This window comes from Rhipicephalus microplus, unplaced genomic scaffold (assembly GCF_043290135.1).
Source record: "Rhipicephalus microplus isolate Deutch F79 unplaced genomic scaffold, USDA_Rmic scaffold_44, whole genome shotgun sequence".
Classification (NCBI taxonomy): Eukaryota; Metazoa; Arthropoda; class Arachnida; order Ixodida; family Ixodidae; genus Rhipicephalus; species Rhipicephalus microplus.
In genome coordinates this window covers 3,255,528-3,278,651 of record NW_027464617.1, presented here as the reverse complement: position 1 = coordinate 3,278,651, position 23,124 = coordinate 3,255,528, and positions in this window count along the sequence as shown.

Here is a 23,124-nt window from a genome sequence, read left to right as displayed (position 1 = left end):
TCAACTTGAAACTCCTCAACTAGAAACTCCACAACCAGAAACTTCACAACTAGAAACTCCGCAACTAGAAACTCCGCAACAGGAGACTCTACAACTAGAAGCTCCACAACTAGAAACTCCAAAACGAGAAACTCCACAACTAGAAACTCCACAAGTTTAAAGTCCACAACTTGAGACTCCACAACTAGAAACTCCACAACTTGAAACTCCTCAACTAGAAACTCCACAACCAGAAACTCCACAACTAGAAACTCCGCAACTAGAAACTCCGCAACTAGAGACTCCACAACTAGAAACTCCACAACTAGAAACTCCACAACTACAAACTCCACAAATACAGACTCGGCAACTAGAAATTCCATATCTAGAAACTCCACAACTAGTAACTGCAAAACTAGAGACTTCACAACTAGAAACTCAACAACTAGAAACTCCACAACTAAAAACTCCACAACTGGAAACTCCAAAACTTGAGACTCCGCAACTTGAAACTTCACATCTAGAAACTCCGCTATTAAAAACTCCGCAACTAGAAACTCCGCAACTAGAATCTTCACAACTTAAAACTCCACAACTAGATACTCAACAACTGGAAACTCCACAACTAGATACTTCACAACTGGAAACTCCACAACTAGATACTCCACAACTGGAAACTCCACAACTAGAGACTCCACAACTCGAAACTCCACAACTAGAAACTCCACAACTAAAAACTCCACAACCAGAGACTCCACAGCGTCACAACTAGAAACTCCACAACTGGAAACTACACAACTAGATACTCTGCAACTAGAAACTCCACAACTAGAGACTCCACAACTTGAAACTCCACAACTTGAAACTCCACAACTTGAGACTCCACAACTAGAAACTCCACAACTTGAAACTCCGCAGCTTGAGACTCCGCAACTAGAAACTCCACAACTAGGGACTCCGCAACTAGAAACTCGGCAACTAGAAACTCCACAACTAGAGACTCCACAACTAGAAACTCCGCAACTAGAGACTCCACAACTAGAAACCCCACAACTAGAAACTCCACAACTTGAAACTCCATGAAAACAGACTCGGCAACTAGAAATTCCATATCTAGAAACTCCACAACTAGAAACTGCAAAACTAGAGACTTAACAACTAGAAACTCAACAACTAGAAACTCCACAACTAAAAATTCCACAACTGGAAACTCCACAACTTGAGACTACGCAACTTGAAAATTCACAACTAGAAACTCCGCTATTAAAAACTCCGCAACTAGAAACTCCGCAACTAAAAACTCCACAACTTAAAACTCCACAACTAGATACTCCACAACTGGAAACTCCACAACTAGATACTTCACAACGGGAAACTCAACAACTAGATACTCCGCAACTGGAAACTCCACAACTAGAAACTCCACAACTAGAGACTCCACAACTCGAAACTCCACAACTAGAAACTCCACGAATAGAAACTCCACAACCAGAAACTCCACAAGTTTAAAGTCCACAACTTGAGACTCCACAACTAGAAACTCCACAACTTGAAACTCCTCAACTAGAAACTCCACAACTAGAAACTCCACAACTAGAGACTCTGCAACTAGAAACTCAACAACTAGATACTCCACAACTGAACAACTAGAAACTCCACAACGGGAAAATCCACAACTAGATACTCCACAACTAGAAAAACTACAACTAGAAACTCCACAACTATAGACTCCACAACTTGAAACTCCACAAGTTTAAACTCCACAACTTGAGACTCCACAAGTAGAAACTCCACAACTAGAAACTCCACAACTGGAAACTCCCCAACTAGAAACTCCGCAACTAGAAACTCCACAACTTGAAACTCCACAACTAGATACTCCACAACTGGAAACTCCACAACTAGATACTTCACAAATGGAAACTCCACAACTAGATACTCCACAACTGGAAACTCCACAACTAGAGACTCCACAACTTGAAACTCCACAACTAGAAACTCCACAACTAGAAACTCCACAACTGGAAACTCCACTAGTAGATACTCCACAACTGGAAACTCGGCAACTAGAAACTCCACAACTTGAAACTCCACAACTAGAGACTCTGCAACTAGAAACTCCACAACTTGAAACTCCACAACTGGAAACTCCACAACTAGAAACTCCACAGCTTGAGACTCCGCAACTTGAAACTCCACAACTTGAAACTTCGCAACTAGAAACTCCGCAACTAGGCACTCCACAACTAGAAACTCCACAACTAGAAACTCCACAACTCGAAACTCCACTACTAGATACTCCACAACTGGAAACTCGACAACTAGAAACTCCACATCTAGAGACTCCACAATTTGAAACTCCACAACTAGAGACTCTGCAACTAGAAACTCAACAACTAGGTACTCCACAACTGAACAACTAGAAACTCCACAACTGGAAAATCCACAACTAGATACTCCACAACTAGAAAATCTACAACTAGAAACTCCACAACTATAGACTCCACAACTTGAAACTCCACAAGTTTAAACTCCACAACTTGAGACTCCACAAGTAGAAACTCCACAACTAGAAACTCCACAACTGGAAACTCCCCAACTAGAAACTCCGCAACTAGAAACTCCGCAACAGGAGACTCTAACACTAGAAACTCCACAACTAGAAACTTCAAAACTAGAAACTCCACAACTAGAAACTTCACAACTAGAAACTCCGCAACTAGAGACTCCACAACTAGAAACTCCACAACTTGAAACTCCACAGCTAGAAACTCCACAACCAGAAACTCCACAACTAGAAACTCCGCAACTAGAAACTCCACAAATAGAGACTCGGCAACTAGAAATTTTATATCTAGAAACTCCACAACGAGAAACTGTAAAACTAGACTTCACAACTAGAAATTCAACAACTAGAAACTCCACAACTAAAAACTCCACAACTGGAAACTCCACAACTTCAGACTCCGCAACTTGAAACTCAACAACAATAAACTCCGCTATTAAAAACTCCGCAACTAGAAACTCCGCAACTAGAAACTCCACAACTTGAAACTCCACAACTAGATACTCCACAACTGGAAACTCCACAACTAGATACTTCACAAATGGAAACTCCACAACTAGATACTCCACAACTGGAAACTCCACAACTAGAAACTCCATAACTAGAGACTCCACAACTCGAAACTCCACAACTAGAAACTCCACAACTAGAAACTCCACAACTGGAAACTCCCCAACTAGATACTCCGCAACTAGAAACTCCACAACTAGAGACTCCACAACTTGAAACTCCACAACTAGAAACTCCACAAATAGAAACTCTGCAACTAGAGACTCCACAACTAGAAACTCCACAACTAGAAACTCCGCAACTAGAAACTCCACAACTAGAAACTCCACAACTAGAAACTCCACAACTAGAAACTCCACAACTAGAGATTCCGCAACTAGAATCTCCACAACCAGAGACTCCGCAACTAGAAACTCCGCAGCTAGAAACTCCACAAATAGAAACTCCGCAACTAGAAACTCCGCAGCTAGAAACTACACAACTAGAGACTCCACAAATAGAAACTCCACAACTAGAAACTCCCCAACTGGAAACTCCCCAACTAGAAACTCCGCAACTAGAAACTCTGCAACAGAAGACTCTACAACTAGAAACTCCACGACTAGAAACTCCAAAACTAGAAACTCCACAACTCGAAACTCCACAACTGGAAACTCCACAACTAGACACTCTACAACTAAAAACTCTTCAACTTGAAACTCCTCAACTAGAAACTCCACAACCAGAAACTTCACAAATAGAAACTCCGCAACTAGAAACTCCACAACTAGAGACTCCTAAACTAGAAACTCCACAACTAGAAACTCCACAACTAGAAACTCCGCAACTAGAAACTCTGCAACAGAAGACTCTACAACTAGAAACTCCACGACTAGAAACTCCAAAACTAGAAACTCCACAACTCGAAACTCCACAACTGGAAACTCCACAACTAGACACTCCACAACTAAAAACTCTTCAACTTGAAACTCCTCAACTAGAAACTCCACAACCAGAAACTTCACAAATAGAAACTCCGCAACTAGATACTCCGCAACTAGAAACTCCACAACTAGAGACTCCACAACTTGAAACTCCACAACTAGAAACTCCACAACTAGAAACTCTGCAACTAGAGACTCCACAACTAGAAACTCCACAACTAGAAACTCCGCAACTAGAAACTCCACAACTAGAAACTCCACAACTAGAAACTCCACAACTAGAGATTCCGCAACTAGAAACTCCACAACCAGAGACTCCGCAACTAGAAACTCCGCAGCTAGAAACTCCACAAATAGAAACTCCGCAACTAGAAACTCCGCAGCTAGAAACTACACAACTAGAGACTCCACAAATAGAAACTCCACAACTAGAAACTCCACAACTGGAAACTCCCCAACTAGAAACTCCGCAACTAGAAACTCCGCAACAGGAGACTCTACAACTAGAAACTCCACGACTAGAAACTCCAAAACTAGAAACTCCACAACTCGAAACTCCACAACTGGAAACTCCACAACTAGACACTCCACAACTAAAAACTCTTCAACTTGAAACTCCTCAACTAGAAACTCCACAACCAGAAACTTCCCAACTAGAAACTCCGCAACAGGAGACTCTACAACTAGAAACTCCACAACTAGAAACTCCAAAACGAGAAACTCCACAACTTGAAACTCCACAAGTTTAAAGTCCACAACTTGAGACTCCACAACTAGAAACTCCACAACCAGAAACTCCACAACTAGAAACTCCGCAACTAGAAACTCCGCAACTAGAAACTCCACAACTAGAAACTCCACAACTAGAAACTCCACAACTAGAGATTCCGCAACTAGAAACTCCACAACCAGAGACTCCGCAACTAGAAACTCCGCAGCTAGAAACTCCACAAATAGAAACTCTGCAACTAGAAACTCCGCAGCTAGAAACTACACAACTAGAGACTCCACAAATAGAAACTCCACAACTAGAAACTCCACAACTGGAAACTCCCCAACTAGAAACTCCGCAACTAGAAACTCCGCAACAGGAGACTCTACAACTAGAAATTCCACGACTAGAAACTCCAAAACTAGAAACTCCACAACTCGAAACTCCACAACTGGAAACTCCACAACTAGACACTCCACAACTAAAACTCTTCAACTTGAAACTCCTCAACTAGAAACTCCACAACCAGAAACTTCACAACTAGAAACTCCGCAACTAGAAACTCCGCAACAGGAGACTCTACAACTAGAAGCTCCACAACTAGAAACTCCAAAACGAGAAACTCCACAACTAGAAACTCCACAAGTTTAAAGTCCACAACTTGAGACTCCACAACTAGAAACTCCACAACTTGAAACTCCTCAACTAGAAACTCCACAACCAGAAACTCCACAACTAGAAACTCCGCAACTAGAAACTCCGCAACTAGAGACTCCACAACTAGAAACTCCACAACTAGAAACTCCACAACTACAAACTCCACAAATACAGACTCGGCAACTAGAAATTCCATATCTAGAAACTCCACAACTAGTAACTGCAAAACTAGAGACTTCACAACTAGAAACTCAACAACTAGAAACTCCACAACTAAAAACTCCACAACTGGAAACTCCAAAACTTGAGACTCCGCAACTTGAAACTTCACATCTAGAAACTCCGCTATTAAAAACTCCGCAACTAGAAACTCCGCAACTAGAATCTTCACAACTTAAAACTCCACAACTAGATACTCAACAACTGGAAACTCCACAACTAGATACTTCACAACTGGAAACTCCACAACTAGATACTCCACAACTGGAAACTCCACAACTAGAGACTCCACAACTCGAAACTCCACAACTAGAAACTCCACAACTAAAAACTCCACAACCAGAGACTCCACAGCGTCACAACTAGAAACTCCACAACTGGAAACTACACAACTAGATACTCTGCAACTAGAAACTCCACAACTAGAGACTCCACAACTTGAAACTCCACAACTTGAAACTCCACAACTTGAGACTCCACAACTAGAAACTCCACAACTTGAAACTCCGCAGCTTGAGACTCCGCAACTAGAAACTCCACAACTAGGGACTCCGCAACTAGAAACTCGGCAACTAGAAACTCCACAACTAGAGACTCCACAACTAGAAACTCCGCAACTAGAGACTCCACAACTAGAAACCCCACAACTAGAAACTCCACAACTTGAAACTCCATGAAAACAGACTCGGCAACTAGAAATTCCATATCTAGAAACTCCACAACTAGAAACTGCAAAACTAGAGACTTAACAACTAGAAACTCAACAACTAGAAACTCCACAACTAAAAATTCCACAACTGGAAACTCCACAACTTGAGACTCCGCAACTTGAAACTCCACAACAATAAACTCCGCTATTAAAAACTCCGCAACTAGAAACTCCGCAACTAGAAACTCCACAACTTGAAACTCCACAACTAGATACTCCACAACTGGAAACTCCACAACTAGATACTTCACAAATGGAAACTCCACAACTAGATACTCCACAACTGGAAACTCCACAACTAGAGACTCCACAACTTGAAACTCCACAACTAGAAACTCCACAACTAGGAACTCCACAACTGGAAACTCCACTAGTAGATACTCCACAACTGGAAACTCGGCAACTAGAAACTCCACAACTTGAAACTCCACAACTAGAGACTCTGCAACTAGAAACTCCACAACTTGAAACTCCACAACTGGAAACTCCACAACTAGAAACTCCACAGCTTGAGACTCCGCAACTTGAAACTCCACAACTTGAAACTTCGCAACTAGAAACTCCGCAACTAGGGACTCCACAACTAGAAACTCCACAACTAGAAACTCCACAACTCGAAACTCCACTACTAGATACTCCACAACTGGAAACTCGACAACTAGAAACTCCACATCTAGAGACTCCACAATTTGAAACTCCACAACTAGAGACTCTGCAACTAGAAACTCAACAACTAGGTACTCCACAACTGAACAACTAGAAACTCCACAACTGGAAAATCCACAACTAGATACTCCACAACTAGAAAATCTACAACTAGAAACTCCACAACTATAGACTCCACAACTTGAAACTCCACAAGTTTAAACTCCACAACTTGAGACTCCACAAGTAGAAACTCCACAACTAGAAACTCCACAACTGGAAACTCCCCAACTAGAAACTCCGCAACTAGAAACTCCGCAACAGGAGACTCTAACACTAGAAACTCCACAACTAGAAACTTCAAAACTAGAAACTCCACAACTAGAAACTTCACAACTAGAAACTCCGCAACTAGAGACTCCACAACTAGAAACTCCACAACTTGAAACTCCACAGCTAGAAACTCCACAACCAGAAACTCCACAACTAGAAACTCCGCAACTAGAAACTCCACAAATAGAGACTCGGCAACTAGAAATTTTATATCTAGAAACTCCACAACGAGAAACTGTAAAACTAGACTTCACAACTACAAATTCAACAACTAGAAACTCCACAACTAAAAACTCCACAACTGGAAACTCCACAACTTCAGACTCCGCAACTTGAAACTCAACAACAATAAACTCCGCTATTAAAAACTCCGCAACTAGAAACTCCACAACTTGAAACTCCACAACTAGATACTCCACAACTGGAAACTCCACAACTAGATACTTCACAAATGGAAACTCCACAACTAGATACTCCACAACTGGAAACTCCACAACTAGAAACTCCATAACTAGAGACTCCACAACTCGAAACTCCACAACTAGAAACTCCACAACTAGAAACTCCACAACTGGAAACTCCCCAACTAGATACTCCGCAACTAGAAACTCCACAACTAGAGACTCCACAACTTGAAACTCCACAACTAGAAACTCCACAAATAGAAACTCTGCAACTAGAGACTCCACAACTAGAAACTCCACAACTAGAAACTCCGCAACTAGAAACTCCACAACTAGAAACTCCACAACTAGAAACTCCACAACTAGAAACTCCACAACTAGAGATTCCGCAACTAGAATCTCCACAACCAGAGACTCCGCAACTAGAAACTCCGCAGCTAGAAACTCCACAAATAGAAACTCCGCAACTAGAAACTCCGCAGCTAGAAACTACACAACTAGAGACTCCACAAATAGAAACTCCACAACTAGAAACTCCCCAACTGGAAACTCCCCAACTAGAAACTCCGCAACTAGAAACTCTGCAACAGAAGACTCTACAACTAGAAACTCCACGACTAGAAACTCCAAAACTAGAAACTCCACAACTCGAAACTCCACAACTGGAAACTCCACAACTAGACACTCCACAACTAAAAACTCTTCAACTTGAAACTCCTCAACTAGAAACTCCACAACCAGAAACTTCACAAATAGAAACTCCGCAACTAGAAACTCCACAACTAGAGACTCCTAAACTAGAAACTCCACAACTAGAAACTCCCCAACTAGAAACTCCGCAACTAGAAACTCTGCAACAGAAGACTCTACAACTAGAAACTCCACGACTAGAAACTCCAAAACTAGAAACTCCACAACTCGAAACTCCACAACTGGAAACTCCACAACTAGACACTCCACAACTAAAAACTCTTCAACTTGAAACTCCTCAACTAGAAACTCCACAACCAGAAACTTCACAAATAGAAACTCCGCAACTAGATACTCCGCAACTAGAAACTCCACAACTAGAGACTCCACAACTTGAAACTCCACAACTAGAAACTCCACAACTAGAAACTCTGCAACTAGAGACTCCACAACTAGAAACTCCACAACTAGAAACTCCGCAACTAGAAACTCCACAACTAGAAACTCCACAACTAGAAACTCCACAACTAGAGATTCCGCAACTAGAAACTCCACAACCAGAGACTCCGCAACTAGAAACTCCGCAGCTAGAAACTCCACAAATAGAAACTCCGCAACTAGAAACTCCGCAGCTAGAAACTACACAACTAGAGACTCCACAAATAGAAACTCCACAACTAGAAACTCCACAACTGGAAACTCCCCAACTAGAAACTCCGCAACTAGAAACTCCGCAACAGGAGACTCTACAACTAGAAACTCCACGACTAGAAACTCCAAAACTAGAAACTCCACAACTCGAAACTCCACAACTGGAAACTCCACAACTAGACACTCCACAACTAAAAACTCTTCAACTTGAAACTCCTCAACTAGAAACTCCACAACCAGAAACTTCCCAACTAGAAACTCCGCAACAGGAGACTCTACAACTAGAAACTCCACAACTAGAAACTCCAAAACGAGAAACTCCACAACTAGAAACTCCACAAGTTTAAAGTCCACAACTTGAGACTCCACAACTAGAAACTCCACAACCAGAAACTCCACAACTAGAAACTCCGCAACTAGAAACTCCGCAACTAGAAACTCCACAACTAGAAACTCCACAACTAGAAACTCCACAACTAGAGATTCCGCAACTAGAAACTCCACAACCAGAGACTCCGCAACTAGAAACTCCGCAGCTAGAAACTCCACAAATAGAAACTCCGCAACTAGAAACTCCGCAGCTAGAAACTACACAACTAGAGACTCCACAAATAGAAACTCCACTACTAGAAACTCCACAACTGGAAACTCCCCAACTAGAAACTCCGCAACTAGAAACTCCGCAACAGGAGACTCTACAACTAGAAACTCCACGACTAGAAACTCCAAAACTAGAAACTCCACAACTCGAAACTCCCCAACTGGAAACTCCACAACTAGACACTCCACAACTAAAACTCTTCAACTTGAAACTCCTCAACTAGAAACTCCACAACCAGAAACTTCACAACTAGAAACTCCGCAACTAGAAACTCCGCAACAGGAGACTCTACAACTAGAAGCTCCACAACTAGAAACTGCAAAACGAGAAACTCCACAACTAGAAACTCCACAAGTTTAAAGTCCACAACTTGAGACTCCACAACTAGAAACTCCACAACTTGAGACTCCACAACTAGAAACTCCACAACTTGAAACTCCGCAGCTTGAGACTCCGCAACTAGAAACTCCACAACTAGGGACTCCGCAACTAGAAACTCGGCAACTAGAAACTCCACAACTAGAGACTCCACAACTAGAAACTCCGCAACTAGAGACTCCACAACTAGAAACCCCACAACTAGAAACTCCACAACTTGAAACTCCATGAAAACAGACTCGGCAACTAGAAATTCCATATCTAGAAACTCCACAACTAGAAACTGCAAAACTAGAGACTTAACAACTAGAAACTCAACAACTAGAAACTCCACAACTAAAAATTCCACAACTGGAAACTCCACAACTTGAGACTCCGCAACTTGAAACTCCACAACAATAAACTCCGCTATTAAAAACTCCGCAACTAGAAACTCCGCAACTAGAAACTCCACAACTTGAAACTCCACAACTAGATACTCCACGACTGGAAACTCCACAACTAGATACTTCACAAATGGAAACTCCACAACTAGATACTCCACAACTGGAAACTCCACAACTAGAGACTCCACAACTTGAAACTCCACAACTAGAAACTCCACAACTAGAAACTCCACAACTGGAAACTCCACTAGTAGATACTCCACAACTGGAAACTCGGCAACTAGAAACTCCACAACTTGAAACTCCACAACTAGAGACTCTGCAACTAGAAACTCCACAACTTGAAACTCCACAACTGGAAACTCCACAACTAGAAACTCCACAGCTTGAGACTCCGCAACTTGAAACTCCACAACTTGAAACTTCGCAACTAGAAACTCCGCAACTAGGGACTCCACAACTAGAAACTCCACAACTAGAAACTCCACAACTCGAAACTCCACTACTAGATACTCCACAACTGGAAACTCGACAACTAGAAACTCCACATCTAGAGACTCCACAATTTGAAACTCCACAACTAGAGACTCTGCAACTAGAAACTCAACAACTAGGTACTCCACAACTGAACAACTAGAAACTCCACAACTGGAAAATCCACAACTAGATACTCCACAACTAGAAAATCTACAACTAGAAACTCCACAACTATAGACTCCACAACTTGAAACTCCACAAGTTTAAACTCCACAACTTGAGACTCCACAAGTAGAAACTCCACAACTAGAAACTCCACAACTGGAAACTCCCCAACTAGAAACTCCGCAACTAGAAACTCCGCAACAGGAGACTCTAACACTAGAAACTCCACAACTAGAAACTTCAAAACTAGAAACTCCACAACTAGAAACTTCACAACTAGAAACTCCGCCACTAGAGACTCCACAACTAGAAACTCCACAACTTGAAACTCCACAGCTAGAAACTCCACAACCAGAAACTCCACAACTAGAAACTCCGCAACTAGAAACTCCACAAATAGAGACTCGGCAACTAGAAATTTTATATCTAGAAACTCCACAACGAGAAACTGTAAAACTAGACTTCACAACTACAAATTCAACAACTAGAAACTCCACAACTAAAAACTCCACAACTGGAAACTCCACAACTTCAGACTCCGCAACTTGAAACTCAACAACAATAAACTCCGCTATTAAAAACTCCGCAACTAGAAACTCCGCAACTAGAAACTCCACAACTTGAAACTCCACAACTAGATACTCCACAACTGGAAACTCCACAAGTAGATACTTCACAAATGGAAACTCCACAACTAGATACTCCACAACTGGAAACTCCACAACTAGAAACTCCATAACTAGAGACTCCACAACTCGAAACTCCACAACTAGAAACTCCACAACTAGAAACTCCACAACTGGAAACTCCCCAACTAGATACTCCGCAACTAGAAACTCCACAACTAGAGACTCCACAACTTGAAACTCCACAACTAGAAACTCCACAAATAGAAACTCTGCAACTAGAGACTCCACAACTAGAAACTCCACAACTAGAAACTCCGCAACTAGAAACTCCACAACTAGAAACTCCACAACTAGAAACTCCACAACTAGAAACTCCACAACTAGAGATTCCGCAACTAGAATCTCCACAACCAGAGACTCCGCAACTAGAAACTCCGCAGCTAGAAACTCCACAAATAGAAACTCCGCAACTAGAAACTCCGCAGCTAGAAACTACACAACTAGAGACTCCACAAATAGAAACTCCACAACTAGAAACTCCCCAACTGGAAACTCCCCAACTAGAAACTCCGCAACTAGAAACTCTGCAACAGAAGACTCTACAACTAGAAACTCCACGACTAGAAACTCCAAAACTAGAAACTCCACAACTCGAAACTCCACAACTGGAAACTCCACAACTAGACACTCCACAACTAAAAACTCTTCAACTTGAAACTCCTCAACTAGAAACTCCACAACCAGAAACTTCCCAACTAGAAACTCCGCAACAGGAGACTCTACAACTAGAAACTCCACAACTAGAAACTCCAAAACGAGAAACTCCACAACTAGAAACTCCACAAGTTTAAAGTCCACAACTTGAGACTCCACAACTAGAAACTCCACAACCAGAAACTCCACAACTAGAAACTCCGCAACTAGAAACTCCGCAACTAGAAACTCCACAACTAGAAACTCCACAACTAGAGATTCCGCAACTAGAAACTCCACAACCAGAGACTCCGCAACTAGAAACTCCGCAGCTAGAAACTCCACAAATAGAAACTCCGCAACTAGAAACTCCGCAGCTAGAAACTACACAACTAGAGACTCCACAAATAGAAACTCCACAACTAGAAACTCCACAACTGGAAACTCCCCAACTAGAAACTCCGCAACTAGAAACTCCGCAACAGGAGACTCTACAACTAGAAACTCCACGACTAGAAACTCCAAAACTAGAAACTCCACAACTCGAAACTCCACAACTGGAAACTCCACAACTAGACACTCCACAACTAAAACTCTTCAACTTGAAACTCCTCAACTAGAAACTCCACAACCAGAAACTTCACAACTAGAAACTCCGCAACTAGAAACTCCGCAACAGGAGACTCTACAACTAGAAGCTCCACAACTAGAAACTCCAAAACGAGAAACTCCACAACTAGAAACTCCACAAGTTTAAAGTCCACAACTTGAGACTCCACAACTAGAAACTCCACAACTTGAAACTCCTCAACTAGAAACTCCACAACCAGAAACTCCACAACTAGAAACTCCGCAACTAGAAACTCCGCAACTAGAGACTCCACAACTAGAAACTCCACAACTAGAAACTCCACAACTACAAACTCCACAAATACAGACTCGGCAACTAGAAATTCCATATCTAGAAACTCCACAACTAGTAACTGCAAAACTAGAGACTTCACAACTAGAAACTCAACAACTAGAAACTCCACAACTAAAAACTCCACAACTGGAAACTCCAAAACTTGAGACTCCGCAACTTGAAACTTCACATCTAGAAACTCCGCTATTAAAAACTCCGCAACTAGAAACTCCGCAACTAGAATCTTCACAACTTAAAACTCCACAACTAGATACTCAACAACTGGAAACTCCACAACTAGATACTTCACAACTGGAAACTCCACAACTAGATACTCCACAACTGGAAACTCCACAACTAGAGACTCCACAACTCGAAACTCCACAACTAGAAACTCCACAACTAAAAACTCCACAACCAGAGACTCCACAGCGTCACAACTAGAAACTCCACAACTGGAAACTACACAACTAGATACTCTGCAACTAGAAACTCCACAACTAGAGACTCCACAACTTGAAACTCCACAACTTGAAACTCCACAACTTGAGACTCCACAACTAGAAACTCCACAACTTGAAACTCCGCAGCTTGAGACTCCGCAACTAGAAACTCCACAACTAGGGACTCCGCAACTAGAAACTCGGCAACTAGAAACTCCACAACTAGAGACTCCACAACTAGAAACTCCGCAACTAGAGACTCCACAACTAGAAACCCCACAACTAGAAACTCCACAACTTGAAACTCCATGAAAACAGACTCGGCAACTAGAAATTCCATATCTAGAAACTCCACAACTAGAAACTGCAAAACTAGAGACTTAACAACTAGAAACTCAACAACTAGAAACTCCACAACTAAAAATTCCACAACTGGAAACTCCACAACTTGAGACTCCGCAACTTGAAAATTCACAACTAGAAACTCCGCTATTGAAAACTCCGCAACTAGAAACTCCGCAACTAAAAACTCCACAACTTAAAACTCCACAACTAGATACTCCACAACTGGAAACTCCACAACTAGATACTTCACAATGGGAAACTCAACAACTAGATACTCCGCAACTGGAAACTCCACAACTAGAAACTCCACAACTAGAGACTCCACAACTCGAAACTCCACAACTAGAAACTCCACGAATAGAAACTCCACAACCAGAAACTCCACAAGTTTAAAGTCCACAACTTGAGACTCCACAACTAGAAACTCCACAACTTGAAACTCCTCAACTAGAAACTCCACAACTAGAAACTCCACAACTAGAGACTCTGCAACTAGAAACTCAACAACTAGATACTCCACAACTGAACAACTAGAAACTCCACAACTATAGACTCCACAACTTGAAACTCCACAAGTTTAAACTCCACAACTTGAGACTCCACAAGTAGAAACTCCACAACTAGAAACTCCACAACTGGAAACTCCCCAACTAGAAACTCCGCAACTAGAAACTCCGCAACAGGAGACTCTAACACTAGAAACTCCACAACTAGAAACTTCACAACTAGAAACTCCGCAACTAGAGACTCCACAACTAGAAACTCCACAACCTGAAACTCCACAACTAGAAACTCCACAACCAGAAACTTCACAACTAGAAACTCCGCAACTAGAAACTCCACAAATAGAGACTCGGCAACTAGAAATTTCATATCTAGAAACTCCACAACGAGAAACTGTAAAACTAGACTTCACAACTAGAAACTCAACAACTAGAAACTCCACAACTAAAAACTCCGCAACTTGAAACTCCACAACAATAAACTCCGCTATTAAAAACTCCGCAACTAGAAACTCCGCAACTAGAAACTCCACAACTTGAAACTCCACAACTAGATACTCCACAACTGGAAACTCCACAACTAGATACTTCACAAATGGAAACTCCACAACTAGATACTCCACAACTGGAAACTCCACAACTAGAAACTCCACAACTAGAGACTCCACAACTCGAAACTCCACAACTAGAAACTCCACAACTAGAAACTCCACAACTGGAAACTCCACAACAAGATACTCCGCAACTAGAAACTCCACAACTAGGGACTCCGCAACTAGAAACTCCACAACTAGAAACTCCACAACTGGAAACTCCACTACTAGATACTCCACAACTGGAAACTCGGCAACTAGAAACTCCACAACTAGAGACTCCACAACTTGAAACTCCACAACTAGAGACTCTGCAACTAGAAACTCCACAACTAGAAACTCCACAGCTTGAGACTCCGCAACTTGAAACTCCACAAATTGAAACTTCGCAACTAGAAACTCCGCAACTAGGGACTCCACAACTAGAAACTCCACAACTAGAAACTCCACAACTCGAAACTCCACTACTAGATACTCCAAAACTGGAAACTCGACAACTAGAAACTCCACATCTAGAGACTCCACAATTTGAAACTCCACAACTAGAGACTCTGCAACTAGAAACTCAACAACTAGGTACTCCACAACTGAACAACTAGAAACTCCACAACTGGAAAATCCACAACTAGATACTCCACAACTAGAAAATCTACAACTAGAAACTCCACAACTATAGACTCCACAACTTGAAACTCCACAAGTTTAAACTCCACAACTTGAGACTCCACAACTAGAAACTCCACAACTGGAAACTCCCCAACTAGAAACTCCGCAACTAGAAACTCCGCAACAGAAGACTCTAACACTAGAAACTCCACAACTAGAAACTTCAAAACTAGAAACTCCACAACTAGAAACTTCATTACTAGAAACTCCGCAACTAGAGACTCCACAACTAGAAACTCCACAACTTGAAACTCCACACCTAGAAACTCCACAACCAGAAACTCCACAACTAGAAACTCCGCAACTAGAAACTCCACAAATAGAGACTCGGCAACTAGAAATTTCATATCTAGAAACTCCACAACGAGAAACTGTAAAACTAGACTTCACAACTAGAAACTCAACAATTAGAAACTCCACAACTAAAAACTCCACAACTGGAAACTCCACAACTTGAGACTCCGCAACTTGAAACTCCACAACAATAAACTCCGCTATTAAAAACTCCGCAACTAGAAACTCCGCAACTAGAAACTCCACAACTTGAAACTCCACAACTAGATACTCCACAACTGGAAACTCCACAACTAGATACTTCACAAATGGAAACTCCACAACTAGATACTCCACAACTGGAAACTCCACAACTAGAGACTCCACAACTTGAAACTCCACAACTAGAAACTCCACAACTAGAAACTCCACAACTGGAAACTCCACTAGTAGATACTCCACAACTGGAAACTCGGCAACTAGAAACTCCACAACTTGAAACTCCACAACTAGAGACTCTGCAACTAGAAACTCCACAACTTGAAACTCCACAACTGGAAACTCCACAACTAGAAACTCCACAGCTTGAGACTCCGCAACTTGAAACTCCACAACTTGAAACTTCGCAACTAGAAACTCCGCAACTAGGGACTCCACAACTAGAAACTCCACAACTAGAAACTCCACAACTCGAAACTCCACTACTAGATACTCCACAACTGGAAACTCGACAACTAGAAACTCCACATCTAGAGACTCCACAATTTGAAACTCCACAACTAGAGACTCTGCAACTAGAAACTCAACAACTAGGTACTCCACAACTGAACAACTAGAAACTCCACAACTGGAAAATCCACAACTAGATACTCCACAACTAGAAAATCTACAACTAGAAACTCCACAACTATAGACTCCACAACTTGAAACTCCACAAGTTTAAACTCCACAACTTGAGACTCCACAAGTAGAAACTCCACAACTAGAAACTCCACAACTGGAAACTCCCCAACTAGAAACTCCGCAACTAGAAACTCCGCAACAGGAGACTCTAACACTAGAAACTCCACAACTAGAAACTCCACAACTGGAAACTCCACAACTAGAAACTCCATAACTAGAGACTCCACAACTCGAAACTCCACAACTAGAAACTCCACAACTAGAAACTCCACAACTGGAAACTCCCCAACTAGATACTCCGCAACTAGAAACTCCACAACTAGAGACTCCACAACTTGAAACTCCACAACTAGAAACTCCACAAATAGAAACTCTGCAACTAGAGACTCCACAACTAGAAACTCCACAACTAGAAACTCCGCAACTAGAAACTCCACAACTAGAAACTCCACAACTAGAAACTCCACAACTAGAAACTCCACAACTAGAGATTCCGCAACTAGAATCTCCACAACCAGAGACTCCGCAACTAGAAACTCCGCAGCTAGAAACTCCACAAATAGAAACTCCGCAACTAGAAACTCCGCAGCTAGAAACTACACAACTAGAGACTCCACAAATAGAAACTCCACAACTAGAAACTCCCCAACTGGAAACTCCCCAACTAGAAACTCCGCAACTAGAAACTCTGCAACAGAAGACTCTACAACTAGAAACTCCACGACTAGAAACTCCAAAACTAGAAACTCCACAACTCGAAACTCCACAACTGGAAACTCCACAACTAGACACTCCACAACTAAAAACTCTTCAACTTGAAACTCCTCAACTAGAAACTCCACAACCAGAAACTTCACAAATAGAAACTCCGCAACTAGAAACTCCACAACTAGAGACTCCTAAACTAGAAACTCCACAACTAGAAACTCCACAACTACAAACTACACAACTGGAAACTCCACAACTAGAGACTCCTCAACTCGAAACTCCACAACTAGAAACTCCACAACTAAAAACTCCACAACCAGAGACTCCACAGCTTCACAACTAGATACTCTGCAACTAGAAACTCCACAACTAGAGACTCCACAACTTGAAACTCCACAACTTGAAACTCCACAACTTGAGACTCCACAACTGGAAACTCCACTACTAGATACTCCACAACTGGAAACTCGGCAACTAGAAACTCCACAACTAGAGACTCCACAACTTGAAACTCCACAACTAGAGACTCTGCAACTAGAAATTCCACAACTCGAAATTCCACAACTGGAAACTCCACAACTAGAAACTCAACAGCTTGAGACTCCGCAACTTGAAACTCCACAACTTGAAACTTTGCAACTAGAAACTCCGCAACTAGGGACTCCTCAACTAGAAACTCCACAACTAGAAACTCCACAACTCGAAACTCCACTACTAGATACTCAACAACTGGAAACTCGACAACTAGAAACTCCACATCTAGAGACTCCACAATTTGAAACTCCACAACTAGAGACTCTGCAACTAGAAACTCAACAACTAGATACTCCTCAACTGAACAACTAGAAACTCCACAACTGGAAAATCCACAACTAGATACTCCACAACTTGAAACTCCACAAGTTTAAACTCCACAACTTGAGACTCCACAAGTAGAAACTCCACAACTAGAAACTCCACAACTGGAAACTCCCCAACTAGAAACTCCGCAACTAGAAACTCCGCAACAGGAGACTCTACAACTAGAAACTCCACAACTAGAAACTTCAAAACTAGAAACTCCACAACTAGAAACTTCACAACTAGAAACTCCGCAACTAGAGACTCCACAACTAGAAACTCCACAACTTGAAACTCCACAACTAGAAACTCCACAACCAGAAACTCCACAACTAGAAACTCCGCAACTAGAAACTCCACAAATAGAGACTCGGCAACTAGAAATTTCATATCTAGAAACTCCACAACGAGAAACTGTAAAACTAGACTTCACAACTAGAAACTCAACAACAAGAAACTCCACAACTAAAAACTCCACAACTGGAAACTCCACAACTTGAGACTCCGCAACTTGAAACTCCACAACAATAAACTCCGCTATTAAAACTCCGCAACTAGAAACTCCGCAACTAGAAACTCCACAACTTGAAACTCCACAACTAGATACTCCACAACTGGAAACTCCACAACTAGATACTTCACAAATGGAAACTCCACAACTAGATACTCCACAACTGGAAACTCCACAACTAGAAACTCCACAACTAGAGACTCCACAACTCGAAACTCCACAACTAGAAACTCCACAACTAGAAACTCCACAACCGGAAACTCCACAACTAGATACTCCGCAACTAGAAACTCCACAACTAGAGACTCCACAACTTGAAACTCCACAACTAGAAACTCCACAAATAGAAACTCTGCAACTAGAGACTCCACAACTAGAAACTCCACAACTAGAAACTCCGCAACTAGAAACTCCACAACTAGAAACTCCACAACTAGAAACTCCACAACTAGAGATTCCGCAACTAGAAACTCCACAACCAGAGACTCCGCAACTAGAAACTCCGCAGCTAGAAACTCCAAAACTAGAAACTCCACAACTCGAAACTCCACAACTGGAAACTCCACAACTAGACACTCCACAACTAAAAACTCTTCAACTTGAAACTCCACAACTCGAAACTCCGCAACTAGAAACTCCGCAACTAGAGACTCCTAAACTAGAAACTCCACAACTAGAAACTCCACAACTACAAACTACACAAATACAGATTCGGCAACTAGAAATTCCATATCTAGAAACTCCAAAGCTAGAAACTGCAAAACTAGAGACTTTACAACTAGAAACTCAACAGCTAGAAACTCCACAACTAAAAACTCCACAACTGGAAACTCCACAACTTGAGACTCCGCAACTTTAAACTTCACAACTAGAAACTCCGCTATTAAAAACTCCGCAACTAGAAACTCCGCAACTAGAAACTCCACAACTTAAAACTCCACAACTAGATACTCCACAACTGGAAACTCCACAACTAGATACTTCACAACTGGAAACTTCACAACTAGATACTCCACAACTAAAAACTCCACAACTAGAAACTCCACAACTAGAGACTCCACAAGTCGAAACTCCACAACTAGAAACTCCACAACTAGAAACTCCACAACCAGAGACTCCGCGACTTCACAACTAGAAACTCCACAACTGGAAACTCCACAAATAGATACTCTGCAACTAGAAACTCCACAACTAGGGACTCCACAACTTGAAACTCCACAACTTTAAACTCCATAGCTTGAGACTCCACAACTGGAAACTCCACAACTTGAAACTCCACAGCTTGAGACTCCGCAACTAGAAACTCCACAACTAGGGACTCCACAACTGGAAACTCCACTACTAGATACTCCACAACTGAAAACTCGGCAACTAGAAACTCCACAACTAGAGACTCCACAACTTGAAACTCCACAACTAGAGACTCTGCAACTAGAAACTCCACAACTCGAAACTCCACAACTGGAAACTCCACAACGAGACACTCCACAACAAAAAACTCTTCAACTAGAAACTCCTAAACTAGAGACTTCTACAACTAGAGAATCTAGAACTAGAGACTTCAAACTAGAAACTCAACAACTAGAAACTCCACAACTAAAAACTCAACAACTAGAAACTCCCCAGCTTGAGACTCCGCAACTTGAAACTCCACAACTAGAAACTCCGCAACTTGAAACTCCACAACAAGGGACTCGACAACTAGAAACTCCACAACTAGAAACTTCACAACTCGAAACTCCACTACTAGATACTCCACAACTGGAAACTCGACAACCTGAAACTTCACATCTAGAGACTCCACAACTTGAAACTCCACAACTAGAGACTCTGCAACTAGAAACTCAACAACTAGAAACTCCACAACTGGAAAATCCACAACTAGATTCTCCACAACTAGAAAATCTACAACTAGAAACTCCACAACTTGAAACTCCACAAGTTTAAACTCCACAACTTGAGACTCCACAACTAGAAAATCCGCAACTAGAAACTCCACAACTGGAAACACCCAACTAGAAACTCCGCAACTAGAAACTCCGCAACAGGAGACTCTACAACTAGAAACTCCACAACTAGAAACTCGAAAACTAGAAACTCCACAACTAGAAACTTCACAACTAGAAACTCCGCAACTAGAGACTCCACAACTAGAAACTTCACAACTTGAAACTCCTCAAATAGTAACTCCACAACCAGAAACTCCACAACTAGAAACTCCGCCACTAGAAACTCCGCAACTAGAGACTCCACAACTAGAAACTCCACAACTAGAAACTCCACAACTTCAAACTCCAATAAAACAGACTCGGCAACTAGAAATTCCATATCTAGAAACTCCACAACTAGAAACTGCAAAACTAGAGACTTCACAACTAGAAACTCAACAACTAGAAACTCCACAACTAAAAACTCCACAACTGGAAACTCCACAACTTGAGACTCCGCAACTTGAAACTTCACAACTAGAAACTCCACTATTAAAAACTCCGCAACTAGAAACTCCGCAACTAAAAACTCCACAACTTAAAACTCCACAACTAGATACTCCACAACTGGAAACTCCACAACTAGATACTTCACAACTGGAAACTCCACAACTAGATACTCCACAACTGGAAACTCCACAACTAGAAACTCCACAACTAGAGACTCCACAACTAGAAACTCCACAACTAGAAACTCCACAACTAGAAACTCCACAACCAGAAACTCCGCAACTCCACAACTAGAAACTCCACAACTAGAGACTCCACAACTTGAAACTCCACAACTTTAAGCTCCACAACTTGAGACTCCACAACTAGAAACTCCGCAACTTGAAACTCCGCAGCTTGAGACTCCGCAACTAGAAATTCCACAACTAGGGACTCCGCAACTAGAAACTCCACAGCTAGAAACACCACAACTTTAAACTCCACTACTAGATACTCCACAACTGGAAACTCGGCAACTAGAAACTCTACGACTAGAGACTCCACAACTTGAAACTCCACGACTAGAAACTCTGCAACTAGAAACTCCACAACTCGAAACTCCACAACTGGAATTCCACAACTAGACACTCCACAACAAAAAACTCTTCAACTAGAAACTCCTAAACTAGAGGCTCCACAACTAGAGAATCTACAACTAGAGACTTCAAACTAGAAACTCAACAACTAGAAACTCCACAACTAAAAACTCAACAACTAGAAACTCCACAGCTTGAGACTCCGCAACTTGAAACTCCACAACTAGAAGCTCCGCAACTAGGGACTCCACAACTAGAAACTCCAAAACTAGAAACTCCACAACTCGAAACTCCACTACTAGATACTCCACAACTGGAAACTCGACAACTAGAAACTCCACATCTAGAGACTCCACAACTTGAAACTCCACAACTAGAGACTGCAACTAGAAACTCAACAACTAGAGACTGCGCAACTCAACAACTAGAAACTCCACAACTGGAAAATCCACAACTAGATACTCCACAACTAAAAAATATACAACTAGAAACTCCACAACTATAGACCCTACAACTTGAAACTCCACAAGTGTAAACTCCACAACTTGAGACTCCACAACTAGAAACTCCACAACTTGAAACTCCTCAACTAGAAACTCCACAACCAGAAACTCCACAACTAGAAACTCCGCAACTAGAAACTCTGCAACTAGAGACTCCACAACTAGAAACTCTACAACTAGAAACTCCACAACTACAAACTCCACAAATACAGACTCGGCAACTAGAAATTCCATATCTAGAAACTCCACAACTAGTAACTGCAAAACTAGAGACTTCACAACTAGAAACTCAACAACTAGAAACTCCACAACTAAAAACTCCACAACTGGAAACTCCACAACTTGAGACTCCGCAACTTGAAACTTCACATCTAGAAACTCCGCTATTAAAAACTCCGCAACTAGAAACTCCGCAACTAGAATCTTCACAACTTAAAACTCCACAACTAGATACTCAACAACTGGAAACTCCACAACCAGATACTTCACAACTGGAAACTCCACAACTAGATACTCCACAACTGGAAACTCCACAACTAGAGACTCCACAACTCGAAACTCCACAACTAGAAACTCCACAACTAAAAACTCC